This window comes from Scyliorhinus canicula, chromosome 11 (assembly GCF_902713615.1).
Source record: "Scyliorhinus canicula chromosome 11, sScyCan1.1, whole genome shotgun sequence".
In the NCBI taxonomy this organism is placed as follows: Eukaryota; Metazoa; Chordata; class Chondrichthyes; order Carcharhiniformes; family Scyliorhinidae; genus Scyliorhinus; species Scyliorhinus canicula.
This window is the reverse complement of record NC_052156.1, coordinates 138,714,752-138,736,342: the sequence shown is the minus strand read 5'-3', so window position 1 is coordinate 138,736,342 and position 21,591 is coordinate 138,714,752. Positions and strand designations below refer to the sequence as shown.

The following is a 21,591-nucleotide window of genomic DNA, read 5'->3' as shown; positions in this document are numbered from 1 at the left end:
TAGCTCTAGACTACAACATGTGTGCAGCAGACTCTGAGTGACCTCACCACCGCCACAAATATTTGTCGTGGTTTGGATGAATCCTTTATTTTCAGATGCTAACTGAAATGAAGGGGTTGATTTTAACTCTCTGGTAGAAACCGAGCAAGTAAAAACGAGCAGTTAAATCTGACAGAGATCCTAACCACGAGCTATATTAACCCACAGAACTTTACAGGCAGTTGAGCTCCGCCTAAAATAGAGAGGGATCTCATTAACATGTGCAAATCCTGGTCTATCGTCCTGACAGGACGCTGTTGCATTTCTAACCAGATCTGAAGGTTGACGTGGCTGCACATTCCCCAACAGACTGAAATAGGTCTGAAAACAGCAGAGTGATAAAGAAGGCTGTAACTGCCCCAGGCACAGTCTTGCTGCCCCTCGCTCTCCACCTCCCAAATCACATGCGATCCTCTCCTGAAATCCCTGTCTGACACTGCTTGGAAATTGGTGGGTGCCTACGGGTTGTCTGATCATCAACTTCCCACAGCCACACTGCACCCTCTTCACAACCACTCAGGTGGAAATTCAAGCAGCATTGAAATGAGGCCCAGCAGCTAAATCCTGGGATTTAGTTTTGGACCACTGCTAGTGAGACGCGAGCTGCCTGTGGACAGGATGTCAATGCTTCAGCCAAATGTTTACCTCAGTAAATCTGGTAATTGGGTGGGTAGGGGTGTGGGAAACATGAAAACAACTGAATTTTTGAAAACTCCCCCCTCCACCCCACCGCTATTTCCCTAATTACCTCCTCAGGGAGATCCTGCCCCCTCTATCTGGCCTGGTCTACACATGACTCCAGTCCCAAATTATTTGACTGACTAATACATTGGCCCTCAGATTGATTAAGGATTGGGAAATAAATGTCATCCTGCCAGTATTATTGAGCGGCACGGTAGCACAGTGGTTAGCACCGTTGCTTCACAGCGCCAGGGAACCGGGTTCGATTCCCGGCTTGGTTCCCTGTCTATGCGGAGTCTGCATGTTCTCCCCGTGTCCGCGTGGGTTTTCTCCGGGTGCTCCGGTTTCCTCCCACACTCCAAAGATGCACAGGTTAGGTGGATTGGTTACTCTAAATTGCCCCATAGTGTCCAAAAGTTAGGTGGTGTTGCTGGGTTACGGGGATAGGGTGGAGGTGTGCTGTGTGCTCTGTTGCACGGAGACATGGCTCACACCTGTTTCACCGGACTGTGCCCTACAACTAGACGGCTTCTCAACCTACCAAATAGACCGTACGGGGGCCTCAGGCAAGGCAAGGGGAGGTGGGGTCTGCCTCCTAATCAACACCTCCTGGTGCCTAGATGTAGCAACACTGGCGGATTTCTGCTCCCCGGACCTAGAATATCTATCGCTAAAATACCGCCCCCACTACCTTCCACGGGAGTTCAGCTCCGTTACCCTGACGGCAGTTTACATCCCACCCCATGCGAACGTGAAAATCGCACTGGACGAATATTCACCACCACTAATAGCCTTGAAACGAAACATCCTGAGGCCTTGTTCATTGTAGCTGGGGTCTTCAATCAAGCCAAGCTCAAGAGCGTACTACCAAGTTACGGCCAACACATCACCTGTTCCACCAGAGGCCCAAACATCCTGGGCGACTCATAGACAAATGTCAAACATGCCTACCGCTCTATCGCCCACTCACACTTTGGCAAATCTGACCACAAGGCTGTGCTCCTGCTCCCGGCTTATCAGCAAAAACTGAAGCGGGAAAATCCATCAAAGAAAGTCGTGCATTGTTGGTCTGAGGAATCGGATGATCTCCTACAGGACTGCTTAGAGTCAGTGGACTGGTCAGTATTTAAAATCTCTGTGACCAGCCTGAACGAGTACGCCACTAGAGTAACTGACTTCATTAGTAAGTGTGTAGAAGACTGTGTGCAAAAGAAGCAAATCCCCATGGTTCCCACCCAGAAACCCTGGATAAACTGGGATATCCACTGCTTGCTGAAGTCTATGATGTGGAGATGCTGTCGTTGGACTGGGGTGAGCACAGTGAGAAGTCTTACAACCAGGTTAAATTCCAACATGTTTGTTTCAAACACTAGCTTTCAGAGCACTGCTCCTTCCTCACCTGAGGAGCAGTGCTCCGAAAGCTAGTGTTTGAAACAAACATGTTGGACTTTAACCTGGTGTAAGACTTCTTACTGTGCTGAAGTCTAGGTCTGAAATGTTCAAGTCAGGCGACCCTGACCTCTACAAGAAAACCAGATAGGATCTAAAGAAATCCATTAAAGATGCCAAAAGATAGTACCGGACCAAGCTCGAGTCCCAGGCTAGCCACACGGATTCCCTCCCTGATGAGCTCAATGCATTCTATGCCCGCTTTGAGCAAGAGGTCAGCGAGAGCGAGCCCTCCACGCCAGAAGCCGCGGATGAACTTGTATCTGAGATCACCACTGCAGACGTCAGAGCAGCCTTCTCGAAGGTCAACCCACGAAAAGTCAGTGGCCCGGATGGGATACCCGGATGAGCAATCAGGTCTTACGCGGATCAGCTGGCGGGGGTATTCGCAGACGTATTCAACCTCTCTTTACAACAATCTGAGGTCCTCAGCCCCCTACTATACTCCTTATACACCTGTGACTGTGTGGCCAAATTCCGCTCCAACTCGATTTTCAAATTTGCTGATGGCACCACCGTAATGGGTTGGATTTCAAACAATGACGAGACAGAGTACAGGAATGAGATAGAGAATCTGGTGAACTGGTGCGACGACAATAATCTCTCCCTCAATGTCAATAAAATGAAGGAGATTTTCATCGACTTCAGGAAGCATAGTGGCGAACATGCCCCTGTCTACATCAATGGGAACGAAGTAGAAAAGGTCGAGAGCTTCAAGTATTTAGGTGTACAGGTCACCAACAGCCTGTCTTGGTCCCCCCATGCCGACACTATAATTAAGAAAGCTCACCGACTACTCTACTTTCTCAGAAGACTAAGGAAATTTGGCATGTCAGCTACGACCCTCACCAATCTCTACAGATGCACCATAGAAAGCATTCTTTCTGGTTGTATCACAGCCTGGTATGGATCTTGCTCTGCCCAAGACCGCAGGAAACTACAAAACGTCGTGAATGTAGCCCAGTCCATCACGCAAACCAGCCTTCCATCCATTGACTCAATCTATAATTCACACTGCCTCAGAAAGGCAGCCAGCATAATTAAGGACCCCACGCACCTCGTACATACTCTCTTCCACCTTCTTCCGTCAGGAAAAAGATACCAAAGTTTGAGGTCATGTACCAACTGACTCAAGAACAGCTTCTTCCCTACTGCCATCAGACTTTTGAATTAAGTTGATCTTTTCTCTGCACCTTGCTGTAACTGTAACATGATATTCTGCAGTCTCTCCTTCCTTCCCTATGTACGGTATGCATTGTTTGTACAGCATGCAAGAAACAATACTTTTCACTGTATACTTATACATGTGACAATAATAAATCAAATCAAATCAGAATTAGATAGGATGCTCTTTCAGGGGCCGGCCTAGACTCGATGGGCCGAATGACCTCCTTCTGCACTGTAAGTTCTATGGTTTTATGATCCAAGGGTAAAAACTGCTTTTGTTGATCTGAAAAGTCACAAGTATCCTGTTATCAGCTTAGTAATTTTTTTCTATAGTTATTGATCTGCTTGCTGTGGTATGGTACTGATTTCCTGTGAGTAGGTTAGAAACTCTTTTGAAGCAGAGGTCCCCTGAGCTTTGCAGGGAGGGGAAACCACAGATCCAAACCATACAGCAGTATTGGGCAATGATATGATTCGCGCAAAGGTCACAGAAAACTGGAACTGAAAGTACAGCATTTTTAATGTCAAATTTGAATTGGAACAAAGTCACCATGGCCAGGATTTTACAGTCCTGTTTCAGTGCATCTCCCCACAGTGAATACAGCGAGTCATTCAAATTTCCAATCAGCTCAGTGGGACTGTACCACTGGTTGGTGGGGCCCTAAAATCCTGGCCCGTGTCTTGTTACATGTGTCAATCGTTGTGTAATCGTTGTTTGGTGTCATCGTTGTGTAATACTGCTGCGGTTTAACACCATGTCTTGATGAACCTCTTCGTCTTCCTGACTCTTGTACATTTCACCTGAGCATCAATGAAGTTAACTGTGAATGACAAAGAAACTAGGCAAATGTATTTTATTTTTTACCATTCTTCTGGTCCCCCTGTCTCCTCTTGTCAGGTTATCCTGATGGGGAAGCCACAACCGCTCCACATAGACCTCCAGACAAAATCACTGTCAGTTATTGGAGCCCAATCGACAGCTTTAAAGATGGCCCCCGTTACCTTCTGACCACTGTTCCTCTCACTTGCTAAGGAAAGCAAGTCAAGATTGCAACCTGGGAGAAGATCGCAGGACGGTTGTGGGTATGGCACACAAACCATTTTAACTGCCTGTCAGGCAAGTTGGGGTTAAAATTGATTTCTTACACATATGCCGTTATACGTTTCCTTTCCATAACAAACGTTTCCTATGGTGGCTATAACTCTTTGCCACATCAAATACTCCACAGCACAGGATATTACTCATTGAAAAGAATCACATAACTACTCTATGAAACACAAGTTACAGAACGTCCATGTGCCAGACAATATTGGGTATTGATAGAGTCTAGCTCAGTTGTTTTCAAGGTTCTGTCAATGTTATGAGCAAGCTGTCAAGGGAAAGTGTTGCTGAAAGTGTATTTTGTCTTTTCTTCACAGCTGGATAGCAGGGCACTGCTCTGCTGGTTGGTGTTTGGATAAGGTCTGTTTTTCTTCAAGAGTGTGAAACAGCCTCCAATTCAACTCTCACCGCTTATACAATGCAGCTAATGTGTACCCAGCACAAGGCTGGAGAAATCACAGGATGAGAAGATGTGTAAAATGCATTTGCTATTAATATGTATGAAAGTTTCCTTCTAAAAAAAATTGTGAGCAGATGGGAAAGATAAACTTCACTGCACTTGTTGGTGACCAACCATCTCCTTCAAACGTGTACATTTCCTTTATAGTTTACAAAGTTTTTAACCAGAAAAATGCCAATTTATCATTCACATAATTAAGTGGTGGAAAATCAACGATCAGCTCCATTCATAAGTGATGAAGACTGGTTAGTGCTCCTGAGGCATACGTTCAGGGCCGGCTCAAGGTACCGGCAACTCGGGCAGTCGCCCGGGGCGCCATGTGCTAGGGGGCGCCATCAATGAGTGCGTGACCGGCGTCAGAGACCTGCCGACAGAGAGACCGGCCCGCCGATCGGTGAGTCCCGATCATATAACCAGGTCACTCCGGTCCCCCTCCGACCCGACCTGACCCCCCCCGCCCCCGACCCCCCCGACCCCGACCCCCCCGGCCCACCCGACCCCGACCCCGACCCACCCGACCCCGACCCACCCGACCCCGACCCACCCGACCCCGACCCCCACCCGACCCCGACCCCCACCCCCACCCGACCCCGACCCCCACCCCCACCCGACCCCACCCCCACCCGACCCCCACCCCCACCCAACCCCGACCCCCACCCGACCCCGACCCCCACCCGACCCCGACCCCCACCCCCACCCGACCCCAACCCCCACCCCCACCCGACCCCCACCCGACCCCGACCCCCACCCGACCCCGACCCCCACCCCCACCCGACCCCAACCCCCACCCCCACCCGACCCCCACCCGACCCCCACCCGACCCCCACCACCACCCGACCCCGACCCCCACCCGTCCCCGACCCCCACCCGTCCCCGACCCCCACCCGACCCCGACCCCCACTCGACCCCGACCCCCACCCGACCCCGACCCGACCCGACCCCCCCCGAAGGGCGGCGAAGTTCAGCTTGCCCGGGGCGCCAGCAACCCTCGGGCCGGCGCTGCATACGTTGCATTGGCTGTCACCTCTGAACTTGGTGTGACTGCAGGACACAATGTTGTCAGGTTACACATCTAGCTCAGTATCGTGACTCGGGGAGAATAAAATTGGTCGCTTCGCTTATGTTAGCCCCTGGATTCTCATATTCAAACTGCCACTGGTTCCTGCAATTTATGCTCAGTCTCCACTCTTTAAAAAACATTTCTCAGCTACATTCCCAGGGAATGCCAACTGGAACATGAATACATAACCCTCTGGGGCCTTATCTCCATGGCACTGAAAGAAACACTGTTACATTTGCAAACAATCTTTCCTGCCAGTGGTTACCTGCGTGAGTTGGACAAGTTGCGAGACAAAGCGTGGAACTTGGGCATGGGCCAGGAGAGTGAGCCAATCCTCTTTGAGTGGCTCAAGCTTTGGCAGCATGCCTCCTAGCATTACCCAGCTCGATTTCATGTGGCATGCAACCTACTCCAAATGATCTGGTGCTTTGCAGAATTCTTTCTGGAACTCTGAACAATCCACTTCATCTACCCGGCTGGAATAAGATTGACAAAATGTCAGGTTCAAACTGAAAACTGGCGTGTAACTCTCCAGTTCCACAGATCAGTTTTCTCCCCAAATATTGAGCCTCTTAGAGAAATAAAACTGAGTGGACGTGGTTTGCACCGTCACTCTCAAGAGTGGGGCAATATGGAAGTGGCAATTGGCCCCCAGCCCCCATCACAGAGATACGGGGGCTCACCCCTCCCCTGCCTCTCCACCCCCCCCCCCCTCCCCCACTGTCTTGTTATGCTCTTGGTGTAGCATAAGCTGCTTCCTTGATGTGTACTCTGACAAAGGAAGGTTCAAATGTGGAGATAGCTTCAACACGTTTATTGAACTATTAACAATTCTCCTACTTGGATTCAACTCTACTGTTAATCCTTCTATAGCTACTCAGACTGACGAACTAGTGTGCGATGTTGCATCAACCCTGTGTCTGTACTCACTGAGTGGCTCCACTGGAAAGAGGAAGATCATGTGGGCTGTGTCCTTTTTATATGGGTTGGTGTAATGCCCCCCTGTGGTAGTGTCACCTCTGTGTGTATCGTGAATGCCCATTGGTCGTGTCCTATCTTACTGACCTATTGGTTGAATGTCTGTGTGTCATGTCTCTGGTGCTCCCTCTAGTGTCTAGCTAGTCTACGTGTACTTACATTAACCCCTTGTGTATTTACAGTGATGCATATCACCACACCCACCACATCTACAATCCTCACTGGCATTCATCTCCCCACCCCTCTCCCCCCCCGACAATCCTCACCGGAATTCTACCCTCCCCCCCAGTGCCCACTCTCCAACCCCCCATCCACCACACATCAATGAACCCACCCACATGAGCCTCCCACTCGGGCCTGACCCTGCCAATGCCCCTGACACAGGTTTGCACTGTCAAGTCAGCACTGTGCCAAGCTGGCAATGCCAATCTATGCTGGGGCAGTGCCAGACCACTGCACGGGCATGATCCTCTCCCCTCCGAGGGCTATACTTAGCTCTGCGCCCCTGGAGAGATCCCTTGACTGCTTCTTATCTGGCCAGGCCTGTTGTAAACATCACCAACGTATCAATATTTAGTAGGGTGGTTGGGTGGGGGGGGTGGGGGGGGGGGAATCATGTGGTGGGGGGCTAGGGGGGGAATCATGTGGCGGGGGGCTGCTAATAACATTTAAATTCATGGAAATCTAGTTAAATGAGGTTCACGCCTTTGTGGCCATTAACCTCATGACATTGCTGGTGAATGGTGGGGGAAATCGGGAAACACAACACATTGACAGGTGGTGGAATTTAAAATACACTCAATTAGCAAAAAAACTAGAATCTAAAGCTGGTCTCAGGAATGGTGACCATTAAAATGATTATCAATTGTTGTAAAACCCCACTAATGTTCTTCAAGGAAAGAAATCTGCCATCCTTACCTGGCCTGGCCTACCAGTGACTCCAAATGCACAGCAATGTGGTTGTACGCTTAACTGCCCTCTGAAATAGTCGTGCAAGTCACACAGTTCAAGTGTAATTATGGACGGGCAATAAATATTGGCTTTGCCAGTGACGTCCATACCTCATGAAAGAATATAACAAAACAGTTCACCAATGGTCTTATGTTTTACATGCAATGTGATTTCCATTTTGATATCCGATCAACAGATGGCTTTTTGTTCAACTGGCATTCCACAACAGATAAGGTGAAAAGGAACAGCCAAGGTTCAGGAAAGGTAACTTGAATTATCACAGCTCATTTTTCTCGTGCCATAACTCTTCTAGTATACAATCTAACATCTAATATCCGTGGCTTCTGCTCTCTTGTCTTTTCGATTATTCCAAATATTTCTCATCCTTTGAGTACAAAGTTCTTTCTAAACATATCTATCATAAATTAATGCTCTTTGACCCTCCGAACCTGTATTAATTGGAATAATATTCTAAGTTAAACTTTTGTTATCTTTCTATAATGAAGAAATTACATTTATCAATCACAGGGAGAATCCTGCCTGGGAATCACATTTCAGTTCCAAGCTGTTTAAGGTATGTACGTCCACCCCAGTTATCACCAGCACCTTTAGACTTTGGTCACCTGTCCTCACCTTCCATCTTCTGTTTTTACTGCCAGCACAGTTCATGTTTTTTTCTGTCTCTTTTGCTGTGGCTTCTTGGTTCCACTGACCTCAAGCCTCGTACCTCGAGATTTAAACCTCAGATCTACAGCATTACAGAGCAATACCCACTTCACAAATTGGCGCAACCCATCAGGCCTTCCTGCTTCCCATTGCAGCCAGATCTCTGTTCCCACCTTGATCCCCTTCTGCCTGCTATTGTCTCCCTCGCACCTCATCACACCACCCATGTTTTTCCTTCCCCATGGCCTCCTTACCAGGCTTCACGGTCACATGAATCTCTATTCTTATTGCCATTGCAGTTCCCACTTTCTGCCTGCTCTTTGAATCTTCAAACTCCAGCTTGCCAGCTGTTTTCCACCCCCTTTGGCTTTGCACCTTGGGCGGTCATACCTCATGGCTTCACTCTTACTGCCTAGCCCCTCACCTTCCCTCAGGCCCCCATATACCCTCAGGCTCCTCTTTCGGCCCCTACCCGTCCCACTTTCTGCCACCTGTTCTCTGTCTCAGACCTTTTTGTTTTTAAAGTGTGCTTTGTATTTATGATATGACTGGAAACAAATATATTAAAACTCCATACATGCTTTCGGAACCAAACATTCAATTTCCCAGGTGGGTGGTGGGAAATTGACAAAGAGGCGGCTCAAACCTCGGGGAAATGCAGAGCGCAATGGGAGTAGAAGGCTTTTGGATGATAGGTAGAAGAAGAGGCCAGGAGAACGAGGGACAAGGGAATGTGAGGAAGAGAAGAGGAGAGCTGGGAAAGGAGAAGAACAGGAAAATATGAAAGAGGGGAAGGATTGGTGGAAGCAACTGGGCCTCTGTGAAGGTAAAGCAGTTGAAAAAAGTTGACAGGAGGGCTCTAGGATCATGGGTCAAGTATGGAGGAAAGGGGCAGTGAAATGGGGGTAGTAGAGTTCTGGGCAATTGAAACTGCAGTTGGGAGACAGGTGCCAAGGAAGAGGAGAGGAGTGGACTATCATCCCTGATGTATTGTTTTCCGCTGCCACTCTGCGATCTGCTACACTTGCTAAACGTTCCCATCTGCCTATGACTCAGACTCTCCTGTACCACTTACTCACCAGCACACGCACTGACTATGTCAGTTTTAGTGCTGCCTTCAATGAGCTTGCATTTAATGTTAAGTTCATTTAATGCAGATTAAAAACGACATCTGAAGCACTGGTTGCTGTACATGGATCAAAAATCAATAATAACAGAACTGAGTCTTTATCCAATGCATCTAGAACATAAAATATTAAAGTTTGCATATCATAGCCACACCCCATCTGAAAGTTCATATAGTCTTGTGTGAAATTCTTAACTGTTTCCCTGAATATGTTGGTGTTGCAACAGCTTCCGACACCTCAGTTAGCCTGTGCCTGAAAAGTAGTAACATTCCACTTCATGGCCATTCCATTTTAACAGTAATACTTTTCAATTGTCCCGAGGAAAAGATAATCTCTCATATTAAAAATAAAAGAAATGAACCGTGACCAGGTTCAACTGGGTTAACATCTATTTATTCCATTAAACTTGTGCCAGCACTAATTCAGTAGGGATGCAATTTGAAGTGATGTTGGTAACCCACAAGCAGACAAACCTTATACCCCAAAGGAACTCTAGCTGTAAAACTCCAGCCACAGATTTCAGGCAGCTTCCACTCCATAGGCATTGGAATATAAATGTTGTCAGGGTTTAGACTCTCATTGAGCACTAAACTAGTTTAACTCTCCAAGCCTGAACCCTAAATAATCATTGCAAAAATGTTGATGCGAGGCCTTAATACAATAATGACTATTCCTATGAGGCTTTATACAGGAGAGCTAATTCAGAGAGAAGTCCCTGAGTTCTAGCCTCATGTGACAGACAGTTCACCAGTTCATTGCAGTTATAAATATACTGCTGAACTAAATAAAGTAGTAATTATAAAATATCTTGCAGCTTCTTTGTGTTGTCACATCAGAACATGGTCGGGAAATTACTAAATGCAAAATTAACTGGCACAAGACACAAGATACAGAGCAGGTATAAATTAAGAGTCAAGATCTTTGTTTGAAATTGATGGTGACTACTATTGATATCAGTAAATTCCTGGCAGATCCATGTAATTAGTTGTGCTTTTTATGTACTGAATTCACATGTTAATAATAGACCTTACAACCATGAGATTAAAAAGTCAAACCAGGCAACCCATATGAATATTAACAAACTCTTTAATACAGTGTATTTCGCCATGTAACCTTATATTGGCTTATTGACTCTCTGTGACCTTGCTCCACCATATGCCCGCACCCTCCAACACCATAATCCCAATTTGTACTGCCTACTCTGCCTTCTCAAGTTTACTGTGCCTGCCTCCACACTAACATCAATGTCATCGCTCACTGCACACTCAGGTTCCTGGAGCTACTTGGTGTTTATTTTACTTACCCGCTCTCCTACCTACCCCTCATCAGCAGTTTATGAAGCATCACAGGATGGTTCATTGTGTTAATGACAAAATATAAATGTAGTTTGATGTTGTCCTTGTGTGGTGGATAATGAAACTTTATTCCATTTTGTGCACTTATAACATTACATACAACAGAGATAGAAACACCATACATAGTAATATAATCAGTGCCACCTCACTGAGTGCCTACTGTTCAGAAAATATCAACTGGTTTAAACGGTAGGAAGTCGCCATTCAATTCACCACTTTCTAAACAGACAGTGGGAGTATAAAGAAAGGCAAAGTTTCCTTTGTGCTCTGCATGAGGTCAGTTTGATTTTGGACAATCGGTTTCTGAATATTTGATATTTATCAGAGTAACACCATTGGCTGGTGCAATGTCACGTGTTACGCAATGATGTCATCGGAGTGTTTCACGTGCTTTTGTGGAGTTCACCATTGCACCCTGATCTCAAAATAAACCCCTTGCACTTTGTTATATGAATTCGATGTGTGCCACCTTTGATTCTTTCTCTTTGCTGCTACAACAAAGAACATAGCAAAAGAGAAACTGGCGACGAGATCTGGGCCATTAAAAAACAATGTTTGACGACAATTGTGTGAGCTTGAAGAAGGAATCGTTGATGGCGATCCAGACACATACATAATCGGGAGTGAGGTCGGGAGAAATATCATCAACCTCCAAGACAAAATCACTATTGCGGCAGTAAAAACAACTCTCATGTTGTAGCAGGACGTTGGCGAATCATCCGATCGATCGTGACAGCCGCTAATACAAATTCAAAGGATTTTTTCCAAAAAGCAATTGGACAGCTGAGAGTTACTGGGGGCTTACTTCAAATGGAGGATCAAAGTTTTCAATACACTTACCCCTGTAGTGGGTAGAGCTGCAGAGACAACGCACAAGGTACTGAAATGGGCCACGGGAACACAAACCTACGGGTTTGCTACTCCGCAAGCTACCGCCTGGGAATCGATAGAGCGGCACAGAATCAGCTAGTCTACTTGTGCGCTGCAAGTTTGTCTGCTTTAAACAGAGAGAAAACAAATAGCAGGGAAGACAAGTTGAAGGTTGAATAACACTGATCAAGCTGCTGCAATCCAAAAATGGCAGAAAGAAAAGGTGCCATGGATGCGTTTGATGAGGAGGAGGAGACATGGAACTCTTTATGAGGAAGGGTTCCAATCGTTCCTTAAAGCCAATCAGGCACTAGCAGACATAAGAACATAAGAACATAAGAACTAGGAGCAGGAGTAGGCCATCTGGCCCCTCGAGCCTGCTCCGCCATTCAATCAGATCATGGCTGATCTTTTGTGGACTCAGCTCCACTTTCCGGCCCGAACACCATAAACCTTAATCCCTTTATTCTTCAAAAAACTATCTATCTTTACCTTAAAAACATGTAATGAAGGAGCCTCAACTGCTTCACTGGGCAAGGAATTCCATAGATTCACAACCCTTTGGGTGAAGAAGTTCCTCCTAAACTCAGTCCTAAATCTACTTCCCCTTATTTTGAGGCTATGTCCCCTAGTTCTGCTGTCACCCGCCAGTGGAAACAACCTGCCCGCATCTATCCTATCTATTCCCTTCATAATTTTAAATGTTTCTATAAGATCCCCCCCTCATCCTTCTAAATTCCAACGAGTACAGTCCCAGTCTACTCAACCTCTCCTCATAATCCAACCCCTTCAGCTCTGGGATTAACCTAGTGAATCTCCTCTGCACACCCTCCAGCGCCAGTACGTCCTTTCTCAAGTAAGGAGACCAAAACTGAACACAATACTCCAGGTGTGGCCGCACTAACACCTTATACAATTGCAACATAACCTCCCTAATCTTAAACTCCATCCCTCTAGCAATGAAGGACAAAATTCCATTTGTCCTTCATCCTGCAATGTTTCTCAGCTCAGTTGGGAGGAAAACATTACTGTTACTACAGAATTTAATATACCCAGCAAAACCTGCAGACAAGTTATATGATGAGTTTATGACTGTCCTGCAAGAACACCTCAGGCAAAAAATGGACACCAGTAATTGTACTAGCCAAAACTGACGATGAACAATCTGGCATCATCATGCTGACCAATTATTGTCTGCATGTAGCAGGAGTACAGAAATTGTACGAGATGTTTACACCACAGAGCGTATGGACAATGACCTGCCAGACTTTTTTTTATTTTGTTTTATAAATTTAGAGTACCCAATTTGTTTTTTCCAATTAAGGGGCAATTTAGCCTGTTCAATCCATCTAGCTTGCACATCTTTGGGCTGTGGGGCGAAACTCACGCAAACACGGGGAGAATGTGCAAACTCCACACGGCCAGTGATCCAGAGCCGGGATCGAACCTGGGACTTCAGCGCTGTGAGACTGCAGTGCTACCACTGCGCCACCGTGCTGCCCTCTGACCTGCCAGACTTGAGGACAACAACTCTTTTGCTTTGTGGCTACAACAAAGAACATAATGGTGCTGTGTCCATAAATTTGCAAATTGTAAATCAAAAATTGTAATTATGAAAGCATTTTCTCACCCACATCTACTTTAGGGCTTATAAAGACATATTTTGTAAAGTTACACTCCCAAGGCTGAATTAGTGAGTCAGGTAATGAATCTCAGCATCTCTGTTTAACAGCACTTTGATCTTCCAATGATTAAATTTATCCTATGATCCCGAGACACTGGAATTTGGATGAAACACACAGTTTTGGTTTGAATTGTTGATAATCAGAATTTGATCTTCCCTGGACACGTTAAACTATACATCTGCAGATTTAACAGCCCAACACTGTGGAGGAAGTGATGTGATACCTGCTCACTCACTTGCATTGAAGATATGGAGTGTGCTGATTGACCCACACCAGCACCTTTCAGAATGGCTCAGGGACCAAGTGAGAGAGCACACAGGATATTGGTCATGGCACAGCAGACCCTGGTGGAGAAGGTCCAGAGGCGGAGGGATATCCTGTATCCATGCAGGTTGAGACACTGATTGGGGGGGGGGGGGGGTTGGGTGGAACAGAAGTCCACCTGACCTCCTGTCCCCCTCTTCCTGAAGCTTCCACAGGTACACAGTCCGTGTTTGAAGTTATGAACAGGACATGCCTTCCTGACAAATTTGAGTGAATATTTACATAATGAGGTCCTCTCTGCCTTGTTCAGCCTTGTATCTTCTCACGTGAACTCACAGCTGACCTGGTCATCACCCCCATTGCGCTGACGTGTAGCAGCCAGCTGCCCTCTTTGTGAGAATGACAAAACCGAGCTCCTAATTAATCCTTTAACTATTGCAATTTGCCTCATGACTGATGTGGGTTAATTTGCTGGCCTGTCCTCCTGAATATTGGCATTGTGAACAGAGGTAGTACACCAGCATGCCGACTGTCTGCGTCAGATATTCATCTCCATTCACATCCTATCTGGCCAACGGCAATCCAGTTCTTAGTATTTACTGCTTTTATGCAACACCAAGGGGTAGATACATGGCTAGGGGGAGACGGTGGCATAGTGGTTACGTCACTGGACCAATAAGCCAGAGGCCTAGGTTTGAGGGACATGGGTTCAAATCTCACCACAGTAACTGGTGGAATTTAAAATTCATCTCATACAAATCTAGCACTGAAAACCAACTGAAAGGTGACCATGAAAATGTCTGATTCACAAAGAAAATCTGGCAATGCTGCATGTGATTCTGGATCCACAGTAAAATATGGTTGATGCTGAACTGACCTCTGAAATGGCTGAACGCACCACTCAGTTCAAGGGGAATTAGGGATGAGAAACACATGCTGGTTTTGTCCCACATCCTGTGAGAGAATTGAAAAAAAAATTCAAATGATACTCTTGAAGAAATCTTTCATTCTGGTGGTTTAGAATGTGTTTGGAATTTGGAAAGTTACACTCAGCCATCCATTATGACATAATATAATCATCATTTAATTCAAAAGTTACATTTTCAGAATATCATATGAATATTTTGAATTGAAAGTGCAGGTGTTTCCGACCCTATTATTCCAGTACTCAAAAGGGAAAGGACTTGCATTTATATCACGTCTATCATGATCTCAGGATGTCTCAAGGTGCTGTGTAAAAATTGTGAAAGCCAATTTGTTGACAGGAAGATCCCACAAAACATGGCTGACTTTTAAGGGGACTGGGGTGTCTTGCTCGCCCCGAGGAACAAAGTCGGTGCCACTCCAACCGAACCTCAACAGGTCTGCCGCACACCAATAAAGCAATGCTGGCAGCATGCTTCAGATGAGAGTGGGAGTTCAGTCCCTCAATGGGAGGAAAGTCCAACCCTCGAGAACTACCAGTTACTCTGATTGGCCAGCATCTCCAGCAGTCCCAGCTGTGCTGGAACTCAGTGGTGACTGCTGCTGGCACTGCAGCTAGGCCCTGGGATGATGAAGTTCTGGGCCGGGATTCTCCCCTACCCGGCGGGGCGGGGGGGTCCCGGCGTGTCGGAGTGCCGTGAACCACTCCGGCATCGGGCCGCCCCAAAGGTGCGGAAGTCTCCGCACCTTTAGGGGCCAAGCCCTCACATTGAGGGCTAGGCCCGCGCCGGACTGGTTCCCACTCTGACGGCTGGCGTGAATGGCCTTTGGCGCCACGCCAGCAGGGCCGAAAGGACTTTGCCGGCCGGCGCCAGTGCACGCATGCGCCGGAGCTTCAGTGGCTGCTGACGTCATATCAGTGCGTGCGTAGGAGAGGGGGTCTCTTCCGCCTCCGCCATGGTGAAGACCATGGCAAAGGCGGAAGAAAAAGAGTGCCCCCATGGCACAGGCCCCCACCGATCGGTGGGCCCTGATCGCGGGCCAGGCCACCGTGGGGGCACCCCCCGGGGTCAGATCGCCCCGCGCCCCCCCCAGGACCTCGGAGCCCGCCCACGCCGCCAATCCCGCCGGTCAGATAGGTGGTTTAATCCATGCCGACGGGAGAGGTCTATCAGCGGCGGGACTTCGGCCCATCGCGGGCCAGAGAATCGCTGCGGGGGGCCCACCGACCGGCGCGATTCCCGCCCCCGCCGAATCTCGGGGGGCGGAGAATTTGGGACACAGCGGGGCGAGATTGACGCCGGCCCCGGGCGACCCCCCGGGGGGTCAGAGAATCCCGCCCCTGGTTCCTGATGTTAGGCAGAGGTATTGGACAGGGAGGGATCAGGGGACCTATTGTGGAGGGGGGTGGGGTGATGGCTGTTGATTTTGTTTTGGAGCCCAGACGGGAAGGAACAAAAGGAGGGGTAATATCTTGAGTAGGGTGCCGCCGAAATGGACAGGGCATCCTCCAGCCCCCCCCCCCTTCCACAAACGACGTGGCCCCCTTCCTTCCCATATTTTAAATAGCTTTCTTAAAGAAAGTGGCCTACCCACTTCCAGCCACCTGCCTACGCCAGCCATTTGATAGCATGGGCAGCACGGCCGGTGTTATATTCAGGTCAATTGCCCTGGTAACAAGCTCAATTTCTGGCTAATCACTTATAAAATAAATGGCACATGGGCGGCCAATTCCAGCGGCGGCCCACTTACTGTATTATGGGGAACAGGTTGAGGCAGGCAGTGGGCTAGCTACCCGTCATATTTTATTTGCCACTACTGCTGAAGACAGGCCTGAGGGAGTGAGGGGGTGGTGGGTGTGGTGGAGGCGTAAAATCCAGCCCATGGAAAATCCAGCCCATGTTTCAGCGACATTGGCTGCGGGATTGGTCAGAACATGAGGGAAAAAAAACTTGTCTCAGAGTACAGATGGGAGCCTTGGTGTAACATCTCATCTGAAAAATGGTAACTTAGTACTAGGTGTCGGCCTAGATTATAATACTCTACTCTCTGGAGTGGGAACAGAACATAGAACCTCTGACTCAAGAGGCGAGAGTGCTCTCCACTGATTCAAGGCTGACACCTTTTTGTTTTAGAAATTTAGAGTACCCAGTTCTAACCACTGTGTCACCGTGCTGCCCTTGGCTGACACCTTAAAAGATAATAATCAGGAAAAGAAAATATGACCACTTAACAGCTATAAAACTAGTGTTGTCATTGTCAGTCCCTTGAAATAAGGATGACGTCTGCCCTGCTTCATGATTTATCCTCAGGGGAGTCAACAGCCCAGGTCAATGCTGGCCTTTGATCAGAGAGGACAAAATTTTATCAGTGCGAGTGGGTGCTTGAACCCGTTTACGAGGGTTCTCTCCTCTCCCGCCTTCCACTTCCATCGCCCTTCTGAAGCAGGGATCATGCAGTCAGTTGCTTGATCGTGTTAAGGGATGAGGCGCTGCCACATGGCACAGTTTGTGGCAACTTCCTCCCATATCAATTTAGCCCCTTTGCAATGAGGCCTTCATGGCATCGTTTAATCAATTGCTCTGTCCTCGTGTGAGAAGAGACTCTACTTCGAAAGCTGGATGTTTGACATGTGCAAACAGTGTCCGGATCAGCAGAGCTGGATTTTGAATGACCATGTTGACAAACTTTCCCTGAAGGCAACAGCTACACCGCTCCGGAAGATGTGGATAAAACATCCATTTAAAGCTGATGACAATACCGATGGCTTCCTTCATCAGAAGAAAAGAGTACAAGTTATAGTTAAGTTTTACAACTGTTTCTTGTAGAAACAATTTTGTCGAAAAATGCTCCACATTCATTTTCCGAAACTTGTGATGCTCAAATGTTGATCATCAAGTGATGAGGTCTCCTGCAAACTGAACTGATTATATCTTCATAACAAAATGCTGCTCAGAAGGACCACACACTTTTAAAAATTTGGATCGTTGTATTAATTATCATTTACATACAATGGATTAAGCCACACACGCAGGGAAAGTTTTGTTATGTTAACGATTGTACAATACTCCGGGTGAGGTCTCTGTTGGAAAATTCTTTCTCCAAAGTTTTGCTTTGTGTAATTGTTTAGATTTGTTATTAGGATAGGAGCTCTTCCAACAGATTGTGCTGTACCGTATAAGTAGAACATGTGCTCAACTGAAAAGAATTGTTCTGGGTCATTTTCAACTGAAACACAGTAGGACTGCAGTGGAAATGTGCAGCAAGCATAAAATATCCTCTCAGTGTTAACGATTCATACCTTAAAACAGCTTTCCCATTTTTAGCTGCACAGAGCCAGACATTGGACCTGCACACAGCAGGCATGGAAAGGGTGAGTGGGTGGTGTTCAGGTCATGTCACATGCAACGATGAACTCATAAAGACTTTAATGAAACAAAAAGGCGCAATTGCAATGTTTTTTCTGCAGAATTCTGACCAGGTTAGGAGGAAATTATGAAGTTGAATTGACGAGAGAGAATTTGCATGAGTGGTGCGCCAATTGGGAACCTTTGTGACTAGGAGACCAAAGATATTTGAGCACAGTAAGAAGTCTTACAACTCCAGGTTAAAGTCCAACATGTTCATTTCAAACACTAGCTTTCGGAGTACTTCTCCTTCCTTCACCTGAGGAAGGAGCAGTGCTCCAAAAGCTAGCGTTTGAAACGAACATGTTGGACTTTAACCTGGTGTTGTAAGACTTCTTACTGTGCTCACCTCAGTCCAACGCTGGCATCTCCACATCAAAGATATTTGAGGCAGATTTTCATGATGGTAGTGGTGGTGGTGGGGGTGGGGGGGGGGGGGGGGGGGGGGGTGGTGCTGAGGCAAGTGGGCATGTAATTTTGCAATCAGCCAGTGTGCCAGTTTCCTGGCACCATCCTTATCTGGGCTATTTTCCTGTAGCCAAGAACAGGGGGTTGGAAGGGCTACCTGCCCACAAATGGCAGATAGTTACTTCAAGTCATTTAAAGGTCAATTAAGGTAATTGATCAGAGGTTGAATGACATTTTCGAGTAAGCCATGGGGGTACCCATGGTGTTGCGTGCAAGGCAGCCTCCCAGTGACACAGCAGGGGGCCAATGCTCCAGGCAGACTCTGAGGCATGGGGGTACCCATGGTGTTGCGTGCAAGGCAGCCTCCCAGTGACACAGCAGGGGGCCAATGCTCCAGGCAGACTCTGAGGCACCCCACCCCATTTCTATTTGATGACAACTGCAGTCACACAGCACCTGGTGGAGGGAAATTCCGCTACATAATGGTAGCTGGCTTTGATTTCCCAAAACAAAAAGTGACATCCTGTCCATACTTTCCAAATAACATACTATTTCATTGATGGGGTTTACTGGGACTCTGAGAGGCAATTGGGCTGTCTCTCTGAGGAAGGAAAGAAATTAACTGATAGAGAAGCCATAGGTGGGATTCTCCCATTCCCCAGCCTCGTATTTCTAGATGGCGTGCCAATCACTGGTGGGATGGATTTTATCTTCCCACCGCTTGTTAATGGGATTTCCCATTATAACCACTGCATGCTGTTGGCAACCCCATGGACATGGGTACACTGCCAGCCGGAAAAGTGAATCGCAATGTCCAGAGAATTCTGGTCCAGAGGGTTGCAAGGACTGAAGGGTAATGTCATTTGAAATCATCAATAACTGGTGATTTTAAGCATAAATAATAGGTATCTTTTATTCAATAGCTCAGTGTGACCTGCTTCTAGGTAGAAAACAATCTGCATTTTCTCTAGATGAGCAAGGCACGGTGGCACAATGGTTAGCACTGCTGCCTCACAGTGCCAGGAAGCTAGCTTCAATTCCGGCTTTGAGTGACTGTCTGTGTGGAGTTTGCACTTTCTCCCCGTGTCTGTGTGGGTTTCCTCCAGGTGCTCCAGTTTCATCCCACAGTCCAAAAATGTACAGGTTCGGTGGATTGGCCCTGCTATGATTGTCCTGTAGTGTCCAACGATTAGGTGGGATTATGTGGATGAGGCAGGGGACTGGTCCTGGGTATGGTAATCTTTCAGAAGGTTGGTACAGACTCAATGGGCCTAATGGCCTCCTTCTGCACTGTAGGGATTCTATGATATTTTGGTCGTGACTTAGTTGTCGGCCAATTTTAACATTGTGTCATTTAAAAGCATAAATCTTTCCATTTAATGCTTAGCATACACATATTTATGGTACTGATACTTTAGTGCAACTTGTATTGACTTATCAGCTTGCTCAGCAATATCTCAAAATGTTTCTTATCCAATGAATTACTTTGTGTTGGTGTTGTGAGTAGGCAGGTCAGTCACTTCCGTCCCATGAGGAACAAAGGATGTGAATGACAAGATTTTTGGTGGTTTGGTTGAAGGAAGAACATTAGCCGGAATAACTTCTTGTACGTCTTGAAATAGTGTATTAAAATCACTAATATCGACTTAATCAGCCTTGTTTAACATTTCACTTAAGGGACAGCACCCGTACTCCCCACAGCTTGCCTCATCTGCTGAAATAGCAAAATTAATTTCTGGTCTGCCGGGGATTAATGCAGATAAGCTCAGTTAGAAGATCTGCTGTATAATTGTTATTTACACACGCCCCTGAGTTACTTCATTCATATCAATTAAAATTAAATAATATGAAACATATCAAAATGTAAGCCAACTGGGACTCTTGCAAGCAGTGTCTAAGTGTGCAATTAGAAGGATCTGGAAAGCATTTCCCATAAAAGGCACAAACTAACATTTGCATTCCAGTTCTTGACTGTATGACACTTTAGTGGGGAATCAATGCACACCCAGGCAAAGATGACTCAGGTAAGAAAAATTTAAAGTTTGGCAACACTTAGCTGGACTGGCCCATGTGTAGAGAGCAGAATATATTTCACAATATCTTGATTTATGTCAGTTTTGCCTATTAATATTGAGAAACCAGCAATGTTGAATGAATTCTGTGTGACCTTGATGGAATATTTTTGTTTTCTTTTTATAAATTTAGAGTGGCCAATTCATTTTTTCCAATTAAGGGGAAATTTAGCGTGGCCAATCCACCTAGCTTGTACATCTTTGGGTTGTGGGGGCGAAACCCACAAAAACATGGGGAGAATGTTCAAACTCCACACGGACAGTGACCCAGTGCCGGGATCGAACCTGGGACCATGGCTACCATGCTGCCCTCTTGATGGAAATATTAAGGTTCCTGGAATAACCTTAAATGTCAGTGCAGAAGTATATTTTTCAGATGGTTTTATGCATCAGAAAGCCCATATTTTTTCTTTTTTATAAATTTAGAGTACCAATTATTTCTTTTCCAATTAAGGGGCAATTTAGTGCGGACAATCCACCTACTCTGCACATCTTTGGGTTGTGGGGGCGAAACCCACGCAGACACGGGGAGAATGTGCAAACTCCACACAGAGAAAGCCCATATTCACTTATACCTGTGACCCACATCAACTTTAACACTTGTTTCTTTTTCTAGTTTTTCCAATTGAGGGATAATTTAGCACGGTCAATCCACCTGCACACCTTTGAATTGTGGGGATGGTATCCATACAGACACCAAGGGAATATGCAAACTCCACACAGACAATGACCGGCGGCCTGAATCAAACCGGGGTCCTTGGCGGTGTGAAGGAGCAGTGTTAAGGACTGTGCCACCCGGCCACCCTAACTTTAACACTTGTTAAGCCAATCCAGTAATGCACTAGCTACTGTTGTGTCGGATTTTACCATCCTGGCCATTCTTGTCAATTTTTAATGTATTAAAGTATTCAAACTATGGCCCAGAT

The 21,591-nt window shown here is 46.7% G+C and overlaps 1 protein-coding gene across 10 annotated transcripts in view; it reads right to left on the bottom strand.

The window, feature by feature from the left end:
- The window catches only part of sema3c (sema domain, immunoglobulin domain (Ig), short basic domain, secreted, (semaphorin) 3C), a 191,747-nt gene that overhangs the window by 121,899 nt on the left and 48,257 nt on the right, over positions 1-21,591 (bottom strand). The gene's annotated exons all lie outside the window — the stretch shown is intronic.